This window comes from Pseudophryne corroboree, chromosome 1, assembly GCF_028390025.1.
Source record: "Pseudophryne corroboree isolate aPseCor3 chromosome 1, aPseCor3.hap2, whole genome shotgun sequence".
Lineage (NCBI taxonomy): Eukaryota > Metazoa > Chordata > Amphibia > Anura > Myobatrachidae > Pseudophryne > Pseudophryne corroboree.
The window spans coordinates 431,411,151-431,422,031 of record NC_086444.1 but is presented as its reverse complement, the minus strand read 5'-3'; positions in this window follow the sequence as shown (position 1 = coordinate 431,422,031).

Here is a 10,881-nt window from a genome sequence, read left to right as displayed (position 1 = left end):
CAAAATCAATAACGTTCATTTCCAGTAAATTTTGATCACCTCACAGCTCACAACCAGTTTAGGATAAAAGGTTGCACCAAGCTAGCTGGCTGACTAAGCTAAGCGACAGCAGTGGGTGGCACAAACACACGGCAGCTCTACTTGAAACATGGCACATCTAGGAAACAGATTAGCACTGCAAAAGCAGACAGGATTGCAGTGTAGTAAATGATATGACCCCATAAAAAGTAATCAAGAATGTTTTAATTAATCAAGAACTAGCTCAGAGACCCGAGTGAAGTACAGGGAAATGGAGGTAGAATCTATAGTGGAAGCGGGTAAAAGAATGATCGATTGATTATAAAAAAAAAAAATTGAGATGCGGCTAATAGCAACCTTCTGTGTTGCAACAAGCCAGTAGAGAATAGGCCATAAAAGAATGTAACACTGATCGATAGATTATTTAAAAAAAAATTAAACTTGAGATGTGTACTATGTTGACTGTTCTGACTTTCTGTTTTGCAGCAAGTCAGGAGAGAAATGCCATAAAAGAATACAAGGATTATCGATTTATTGATTGATTAATTAATTAAAATTAACATATGTGAGGCACCACATAATTTCTTGTTAAACATATGTTGCAAATTAGTAATGCAAAGACTGTCCCCAATGCCTCTAAAAAATACAGCCCATTATGAAAAGAAAAGTGGTGCAAGATGAAATTGTCCTTGGGCCATCCCACCCACTTTTATGAATGACATGCACAGTTTAACAAAGCAAGCCCTTCAGCGACAGGGACTGCCACTTTTGTGGCTAAAGTGCTTGGTCTTCTGGGCCCCAACAAACCAATGTTCTGGAAAGACTACCTCCAATCACTAATGAGGAGGTTGATGATGAGGGTGTTAATTACAACAAATAATTATAATTTTGTCAAATAAATTTCATGAACTTGCCGCAAATTATGTAACATGGAGGAAGTGCCAATATGGTTAGTGTCCCTACCTCTACTAACTTCGGCTTCACAAATGGAACAGATGCCTTCAGAAATGTTGTCAGGATTTGGGTAAAAATAATCTCACACCCAAGCAGTGGCTTTTTTGGTCTTATGCTCAGGAATCACAATGGCTTTCTTTTTATCATGGGCAACAATTGCAGCCACTGGTGGCTGACTTACACAGACAATATCATCAACATCCTCAACATCCACAGTAGCGTCAGATACAGGTAGTACACAAATATCCTCCTCATCTTGTTCCACTTCCACAGTATCATCTCAATTTCTATTATGTCATCATCATCATCACCATCTTTACACATGCTACGCATCACCACATTTGCGGATGGTGCAGAAATGGTGGAGGTAGGTGATGAAGGCTTCTCTACGAGTACAGTCTGAGAAATGTCAGACTCACACAAAACTAATATAGACACTCCTACACTCTCCTCATGGACCTATGAACACAGTTTATTCTTCAGCATTAGTGTTCTTTTTTTTGGGCACTGATTTGTCAGTTTTTCATGTGACACCACTATCCACTTTTTAACAGTGCAAATAATTGTGATTTCAGGTTCCCTTCCTAAACTTTCTGGCCCCTGGACCACCTTTACTAGATGTTGTAGTGCTACCATGACTAGCAGCCGCCATGACACTAATACTTGGTTGCTGCTCATACTCTTCTATCAACAGATCATGATCCATACTGACTCAGTGCTTATTTTTATATGAACACAGCACCTACAGCACACAAGTTGTACAAATTTTGTTTATTTAAAGTATTTATTTTATATTTGACCTGTTTTTGCAAATGACAACTCACCCGGCAGACTTACAGTGCTTATATTATATGAACGCAGTGGGGTATGGCCTGCAGAGTCACATTACTTATATTATGTGAATGCAGTGGGGCATGGCCTGTGAATTCACAGTACTTATAATTATCTGGACGCAGTGGGGGGTATGGCCTGCAGAGTCACATTACTTATATTATGTAAACGCAGTTGGGCACGGCCTGCGGAGGCACAGTACTTATATTAAAGTGCACAAAGTGGGGTATGGCCTGCAGAGCCACAGTGCTTATAATATGGAATGCAGCAGGGCACGGCCTGCAGAGTCACAGTGCTTATAATTATGTGAACAAACACAGTGGGGTACAGTGCACACAGGTTGTGCAAACAAAATAACTTTCTTTTACTTTTTTCACAAACAATACCTCACTGCAGGGAGTCACAATGCTTATATTTATGTGAACAAAGTAGCAGTGGGGTACAGCACACACAAGTTGTTAAAAAAATAGACAATTGAGCATTCCCAAAATCAGGCAAGCACACAAAGATGTAGATATCACACCACTCTGTCCATACAATGGTCATTTCTGGGTGATTTCTATGATTGCACAAAACTGTTCTGTCTAATGGGAGCATAAGGTGAGTGTTATGAGCAGAGGCGTAACTAGGGTTTTCGGAGCCCAGGGCAAGATGGAAAATGGCGCCCCCCCCCAAAAAAAAACACATCAAAAAAGAAGCATGTGCGCGTGGCGAAAAAATGGGCATGGCCACACTCCAGAAGGGGTGTGGCCACGCTCCAGAAGGGGTGTGGCAGTTACATTGCCCCACAGTGCCGGATACATGCCCCACAGTGCCAGTTACATTGCCCCACAGTGCCGGATACATTGCCCCACAGTGCCGGATACATTGCCCCACAGTGCCAGATACATGCCCCACTCAGTGCCAGTTACATTGCCCCACAGTGCCAGTTACATTGCCCCACAGTGCCAGATACATGCCCCACTCAGTGCCAGATACATGCCCCACAGTGCCAGTTACATTGCCCCACAGTGCCGGATACAATGCCCCACAGTGCCAGATACATGCCCCACAGTGCCAGTTACATGCCCCACAGTGCCAGTTACATGCCCCACAGTGCCAGATACATTGCCCCACAGTGCCAGTTACATGCCCCACAGTGCCAGATACATGCCCCACAGTGCCAGGACCCACTTGGTGCCAGATACATGCCCCACTGTGCCGCCGGACCCCCCCCCCCCCCCGTCACTTACCGGCCGCTTGTTGCTATGTGAGGGGAGAAGAGCGCAGCGCCTCTCCTTCCCCTTGCCGCTCCAGGTCTCTACGGCGGCTGTCTGGCGCCGGTTCGCTAGCCAATCAGAGCTCGCGGACCGGCAGCCAATCAGGAGCCGGTCCGCAAGCTCTGATTGGCTAACGCCAGAGACCGGACACAGCAGCGCTGCTGACAGCGCTGCTAGTGCTGGCAGCGGCGGTGAGGGGAGGGAGAGACGCTGCGCTCTCCTCCCCTCACATTTAGGGTTGATGGGGGCGAGTGGGACATGATGCCCTGGACGCCGGCGGCACCCCCCTCTCCTGGGCCTGCCAAGGCGCCCAGGGCACGTTCCCCACTCGCCCTACCCTAGATACGCCTCTGGTTTAGAGATGTGCACCGGAAATTTTTCGGGTTTTGTGTTTTGGTTTTGGGTTCGGTTCCGTGGCCGTGTTTTGGGTTCGAACGCGTTTTGGTAAAACCTCACCGAATTTTTTTTGTCGGATTCGGGTGTGTTTTGGATTCGGGTGTTTTTTTCAAAAAACCCTAAAAAACAGCTTAAATCATAGAATTTGGGGGTCATTTTGATCCCAAAGTATTATTAACCTCAATAACCATAATTTCCACTCATTTTCAGTCTATTCTGAACACCTCACACCTCACAATATTATTTTTAGTCCTAAAATTTGCACCGAGGTCGCTGGATGACTAAGCTCAGCGACCCAAGTGGCCGACACAAACACCTGGCCCATCTAGGAGTGGCACTGCAGTGTCACGCAGGATGGCCCTTCCAAAAAACCCTCCCCAAACAGCACATGACGCAAAGAAAAAAAGAGGCGCAATGAGGTAGCTGTGTGAGTAAGCTAAGCGACCCTAGTGGCCGACACAAACACCTGGCCCATCTAGGAGTGGCACTGCAGTGTCAGGCCGGATGGCCCTTCCAAAAAATACTCCCCAAACAGCACATGACGCAAAGAAGAAAAAAAAGAGGCGCAATGAGGTAGCTGTGTGACTAAGATAAGTGACCCTAGTGGCCGACACAAACACCTGGCCCATCTAGGAGTGTCACTGCAGTGTCACGCAGGATGGCCCTTCCAAAAAACACTCCCCAAACAGCACATGACGCAAAGAAGAAAAAAAAGAGGCGCAATGAGGTAGCTGTGTGACTAAGATAAGCAACCCTAGTGGCCGACACAAACACCTGGCCCATCTAGGAGTGGCACTGCAGTGTCACGCAGGATGGCCCTTCCAAAAAACACTCCCCAAACAGCACATGACGCAAAGAAAAATGAAAGAAAAAAGAGGTGCAAGATGGAATTGTCCTTGGGCCCTCCCACCCACCCTTATGTTGTATAAACAGGACATGCACACTTTAACCAACCCATCATTTCAGTGACAGGGTCTGCCACACGACTGTGACTGAAATGACGGGTTGGTTTGGACCCCCACCAAAAAAGAAGCAATTAATCTCTCCTTGCACAAACTGGCTCTACAGAGGCAAGATGTCCACCTCATCATCATCCTCCGATTCATCACCGTGTACATCCCCCTCCTCACAGATTATCAATTCATCCCCACTGGAATCCACCATCACAGCTCCCTGTGTACTTTGTGGAGGCAATTGCTGCTGGTGAATGTCTCCATGGAGGAATTGATTATAATTCATTTTAATGAACATCATCTTCTCCACATTTTCTGGAAGTAACCTCGTACGCCGATTGCTGACAAGGTGAGCGGCGGCACTAAACACTCTTTCGGAGTAGACACTTGTGGGAGGGCAACTTAGGTAGAATAAAGCCAGTTTGTGCAAGGGCCTCCAAATTGCCTCTTTTTCCTGCCAGTATACGTACGGACTGTCTGACGTGCCTACTTGGATGCGGTCACTCATATAATCCTCCACCATTCTTTCAATGGTGAGAGAATCATATGCAGTGACAGTAGACGACATGTCCGTAATCGTTGTCAGGTCCTTCAGTCCGGACCAGATGTCAGCATCAGCAGTCGCTCCAGACTGCCCTGCATCACCGCCAGCGGGTGGGCTCGGAATTCTGAGCCTTTTCCTCGCACCCCCAGTTGCGGGAGAATGTGAAGGAGGAGATGTTGACAGGTCGCGTTCCGCTTGACTTGACAATTTTCTCACCAGCAGTTCTTTGAACCTCTGCAGACTTGTGTCTGCCGGAAAGAGAGATACAACGTAGGTTTTAAATCTAGGATCGAGCACGGTGGCCAAAATGTAGTGCTCTGATTTCAACAGATTGACCACCCGTGAATCCTTGTTAAGCGAATTAAGGGCTCCATCCACAAGTCCCACATGCCTAGCGGAATCGCTCAGTGTTAGCTCCTCCTTCAATGTCTCCAGCTTCTTCTGCAAAAGCCTGATGAGGGGAATGACCTGACTCAGGCTGGCAGTGTCTGAACTGACTTCACGTGTGGCAAGTTCAAAAGGTTGCAGAACCTTGCACAACGTTGAAATCATTCTCCACTGCGCTTGAGACAGGTGCATTCCACCTCCTATATCGTGGTCAGTTGTATAGGCTTGAATGGCCTTTTGCTGCTCCTCCAACCTCTGAAGCATATAGAGGGTTGAATTCCACCTCGTTACCACTTCTTGCTTCAGATGATGGCAGGGCAGGTTCAGGCGTTTTTGGTGTTGCTCCAGTCTTCTGTACGTGGTGCCTGTACGCCGAAAGTGTCCCGCAATTCTTCTGGCCACCGACAGCATCTCTTGCACGCCCCTCTCGTTTTTTAAATAATTCTGCACCACCAAATTCAAGGTATGTGCAAAACATGGGACGTGCTGGAATTTGCCCATATTTAATGCACGCACAATATTGCTGGCGTTGTCCGATGCCACAAATCCACAGGAGAGTCCAATTGGGGTAAGCCATTCTACGATGAACTTCCTCAGTTGCCGTAAGAGGTTTTCAGCTGTGTGCGTATTCTGGAAAGCGGTGATACAAAGCGTAGCCTGCCTAGGAAAGAGTTGGCGTTTGTGAGATGCTGCTACTGGTGCCGCCGCTGCTGTTCTTGCGGCGGGAGTCAATACATCTACCCAGTGGGCTGTCACAGTCATATAGTCCTGAGTCTGCCCTGCTCCACTTGTCCACATGTCCGTGGTTAAGTGGACATTGGGTACAACTGCATTTTTTAGGACACTGGTGAGTCTTTTTCTGAGGTCTGTGTACATTTTCGGTATCGCCTGCCTAGAGAAATGGAACCTAGATGGTATTTGGTACCGGGGACACAGTACCTCAAACAAGTTTATAGTTGCCTCTGCAGTAATGATGGATACCGGAACCACGTTTCTCACCGCCCAGGATGCCAAGGCCTCAGTTATCCGCTTTGCAGCAGGATGACTGCTGTGATATTTCATCTTCCTCGCAAAGGACTGTTGGACAGTCAATTGCTTGGTGGAAGTAGTAAAAGTGGTCTTACGACTTCCCCTCTGGGATGACCATCGACTCCCAGCAGCAACAACAGCAGCGCCAGCAGCAGTAGGCGTTATACTCAAGGATGCATCGGAGGAATCCCAGGCAGGAGAGGACTCGTCAGAATTGCCAGTGACATGGCCTGCAGGACTATTGGCATTCCTGGGGAAGGAGGAAATTGACACTGAGGGAGTTGGTGGGGTGGTTTGCGTGAGCTTGGTTACAAGAGGAAGGGATTTACTGGTCAGTGGACTGCTTCCGCTGTCGCCCAAAGTTTTTGAACTTGTCACTGACTTATGATGAATGCGCTGCAGGTGACGTATAAGGGAGGATGTTCCGAGGTGGTTAACGTCCTTACCCCTACTTATTACAGCTTGACAAAGGCAACACACGGCTTGACACCTGTTGTCCGCATTTCTGTTGAAATACTTCCACACCGAAGAGCTGATTTTTTTGGTATTTTCACCAGGCATGTCAATGGCCATATTCCTCCCACGGACAACAGGTGTCTCCCCTGGTGCCTGACTTAAACAAACCACCTCACCATCAGAATCCTCCTTGTCAATTTCCTCCCCAGCGCCAGCAACACCCATATCCTCCTCATCCTGGTTTACTTCAACACTGACATCTTCAATCTGACTATCAGGAACTGGACTGCGGGTGCTCCTTCCAGCACTTGCAGGGGGCGTGCAAATGGTGGAAGGCGCATGCTCTTCACGTCCAGTGTTGGGAAGGTCAGGCATCGCAACCGACACAATTGGACTCTCCTTGTGGATTTGTGATTTAGAAGAACGCAGAGTTCTTTGCTGTGCTTTTGCCAGCTTAAGTCTTTTCATTTTTCTAGCGAGAGGCTGAGTGCTTCCATCCTCATGTGAAGCTGAACCACTAGCCATGAACATAGGCTAGGGCCTCAGCCATTCCTTGCCACTCCGTGTGGTAAATGGCATATTGGCAAGTTTACGCTTCTCCTCCGACGATTTTATTTTAGATTTTTGAGTCCTTTTTTTACTGATATTTTGTGTTTTGGATTTTACATGCTCTGTACTATGACATTGGGCATCGGCCTTGGCAGACGACGTTGATGGAATTTCATCGTCTCGGCCATGACTAGTGGCAGCAGCTTCAGCACGAGGTGGAAGTGGATCTTGATCTTTCCCTATTTTTGGAACCTCAACATTTTTGTTCTCCATATTTTAATAGGCACAACTAAAAGGCACCTCAGGTAAACAATGGAGATGGATGGATACTAGTATACTTATGGATGACGAGTGACTGACGACACAGAGGTAGCTACAGCCGTGGACTACCGTACTGCGTCTGCTAGTATAGAGATGATAATGATATAAAAAATATATATATATCACTACTGTAGGTGTATATAATATAATGACGGACCTGATGGACACTGTCAGCAGACTCCTAAACTACTAGTATGAAGAAGATAGAAAAAAAACCCCCACCACAGGTAGGTATACAATTATGGACGAGCACTGACGACACAGAGGTAGCTACAGCCGTGGACTACCGTACTGCATCTGCTAGTATAGAGATGATAATGATATAAAAAATATATATATATCACTACTGCAGGTATATATAATATAATGACGGACCTGCTGGACACTGTCAGCAGACTCCTAAACTACTAGTATGAAGAAGATAGAAAAAAAAACCCCACCACAGGTAGGTATACAATTATGGACGAGCACTGACGACACAGAGGTAGCTACAGCCGTGGACTACCGTACTGCGTCTGCTAGTATAGAGATGATAATGATATAAAAAATATATATATATCACTACTGCAGGTATATATAATATAATGACGGACCTGCTAGACACTGTCAGCAGACTCCTAAACTACTAGTATGAAGAAGATAGAAAAAAAACCCCCACCACAGGTAGGTATACAATTATGGACGAGCACTGATGACACAGAGGTAGCTACAGCCGTGCACTACCGTACTGCGTCTGCTAGTATAGAGATGATAATGATATAAAAAATATATATATATCACTACTGCAGGTATATATAATATAATGACGGACCTGCTGGACACTGTCAGCAGGCTCCTAAATTATTAGTATGAAGAAGATAGAAACCCCCCCCCCCCCCACCACAGGTAGGTATACAATTATGGACGAGCACTGACGACACAGAGGTAGCTACAGCCGTGGACTACCGTTCTGCGTCTGCTAGTATAGAGATGATAATGATATAAAAAATATATATATATCACTACTGCAGGTATATATAATATAATGACGGACCTGCTGGACACTGTCAGCAGACTCCTAAACTACTAGTATGAAGAAGATAGAAAAAAAACCCCCACCACAGGTAGGTATACAATTATGGACGAGCACTGACGACACAGAGGTAGCTAAAGCCGTGGACTATCGTACTGCGTCTGCTAGTATAGAGATGATAATGATATAAAAAAAATATATATATATCACTACTGCAGGTATATATAATATAATGACGGACCTGCTGGACACTGTCAGCAGACTCCTAAACTACTAGTATGAAGAAGATAGAAAAAAACCCCCCACCACAGGTAGGTATACAATTATGGACGAGCACTGACGACACAGAGGCAGCTACAGCCGTGGACTACCGTACTGCGTCTGCTAGTATAGAGATGATAATGATATAAAAATATATATATATCACTACTGCAGGTATATATAATATAATGACGGACCTGCTGGACACTGTCAGCAGACTCCTAAACTACTAGTATGAAGAAGATAGAAAAAAAACCCCCACCACAGGTAGGTATACAATTATGGACGAGCACTGACGACACAGAGGTAGCTACAGCCGTGGACTACCGTACTGCGTCTGCTAGTATAGAGATGATAATGATATAAAAAATATATATATATCACTACTGCAGGTATATATAATATAATGACGGACCTGCTGGACACTGTCAGCAGACTCCTAAACTACTAGTATGAAGAAGATAGAAAAAAAAACCCCACCACAGGTAGGTATACAATTATGGACGAGCACTGACGACACAGAGGTAGCTACAGCCGTGGACTACCATACTGCGTCTGCTAATATAGAGATGATAATGATATAAAAAATATATATATATCACTACTGCAGGTATATATAATATAATGACGGACCTGCTGGACACTGTCAGCAGACTCCTAAACTACTAGTATGAAGAAGATAGAAAAAAAACCCCCACCACAGGTAGGTATACAATTATGGACGAGCACTGACGACACAGAGGTAGCTACAGCCGTGGACTACCGTACTGCGTCTGCTAGTATAGAGATGATAATGATATAAAAATATATATATATCACTACTGCAGGTATATATAATATAATGACGGACCTGCTGGACACTGTCAGCAGACTCCTAAACTACTAGTATGAAGAAGATAGAAACCCCCCCCCCCACCACAGGTAGGTATACAATTATGGACGAGCACTGACGACACAGAGGTAGCTACAGCCGTGGACTACCGTACTGCATCTGCTAGTATAGAGATGATAATGATATAAAAAATATATATATATCACTACTGCAGGTATATATAATATAATGACGGACCTGCTGGACACTGTCAGCAGACTCCTAAACTACTAGTATGAAGAAGATAGAAAAAAAAACCCCACCACAGGTAGGTATACAATTATGGACGAGCACTGACGACACAGAGGTAGCTACAGCCGTGGACTACCATACTGCGTCTGCTAATATGGAGATGATAAAGATGATAGAGATGAACAAAAAAAATATAACACTACTGCAGGTAAATATTTATATAATATAATGAATGACGGACCTGCTGGACACTGTCAGCAGAATGCGTTCATAGAATAAAAAAAAAAAACACCACAGGAGTGTTTAACTTTTTCAGGCAGACAATATACTGGTGGTCACTGGTCAGTCACACTGGCAGCAAAAGTGTGCACTGTACTCCTGCTATAACTGCACCCCAGTCTCCCCCACAATTCAGCTGTGTGAGCAGTGAGCACTCAGCACAGTCAGATATACATATAGATGATATTATCATGCAGCACACTGAGGCTGAGCACAGATATGGTATGTGACTGTGTATCGTTTTTTTTCAGGCAGAGAACGGATTATATTAAATAAAAAATAAAACTGGTGGTGGTCAGTCACTAGTAACTATCAGCAAAACTCTGCACTCTGAGTACTCCTAATGCTCCCCAAAATTACTAAGTAATCAACTCAAGTGTCTCTATCTATTCTAACGGAGAGGACGCCAGCCACGTCCTCTCCCTATCAATCTCAATGCACGTGTGAAAATGGCGGCGACGCGCGGCTCCTTATATAGAATCCGAGTCTCGCGATAGAATACGAGCCTTGCGAGAATCCGACAGTGGGATGATGACGTTCGGGCGCGCTCGGGTTAGCCGAGCAAGGCG